Raw genomic sequence first — 647 nt, forward strand, 5'->3', positions numbered from 1 at the left:
TGTGTGTGTGTGTGTGTGTGTGTGTGTGTGTGTGTGTGTGTGTGTGTGTGTATTACAGCATCTTAGTTGAAACATCTGCTTTTCGGCTACTACAAGTTTATTGTATTTGGTGGCATAACTTCGTTAGAATTACTATTATTAAACTACAGTCTGTCGAATTTCCGCATAACTTCATTGGACTGAAGACCTTTCTTCGTCACTGCTTGATATCTCGAAACACACAACACGCCTCACTGACACTAGCTTAATAACAGCTATTACACGCAATCATACACAAATTATTAGATATTCGTTCCACGTCTAGGAGAAAGACACGTACAATTCAACGACAGCTCGAGAACCACGCTGACTGCTAGGAAAGGAAAATGCAGACATTCCACGCGACAGAATATATTGTCTTGTCTGTTGACGACGATCGCCTTCAAGCAGCTGAAATCAAATTAGCATTTTTCACATTAAATTAGGTAATCCTGTACATGGAGTGCTTTAAACCTACGTAAATACATATGCTGTGCTCATCCTTAACAATACTAATGTGTCGTCTGCCGGAAGTACAAGCAACAAAGATGGCGGTGTTCATATTAAAACTTAAATCCTCACTACTCTCTCTCTCTCTCTCTCTCTCTCTCTCTCTCTCTCTCTCTCTC

General features: G+C 40.3%; 1 long non-coding RNA gene across 1 annotated transcript in view; it reads left to right on the forward strand.

Annotated features, from left to right (window-relative positions):
- The window catches only part of LOC128250228 (uncharacterized), an 11,371-nt gene that overhangs the window by 3,455 nt on the left and 7,269 nt on the right, over positions 1–647 (forward strand). The gene's annotated exons all lie outside the window — the stretch shown is intronic.

Source organism: Octopus bimaculoides, chromosome 20, assembly GCF_001194135.2.
Source record: "Octopus bimaculoides isolate UCB-OBI-ISO-001 chromosome 20, ASM119413v2, whole genome shotgun sequence".
Taxonomy (NCBI): Eukaryota; Metazoa; Mollusca; class Cephalopoda; order Octopoda; family Octopodidae; genus Octopus; species Octopus bimaculoides.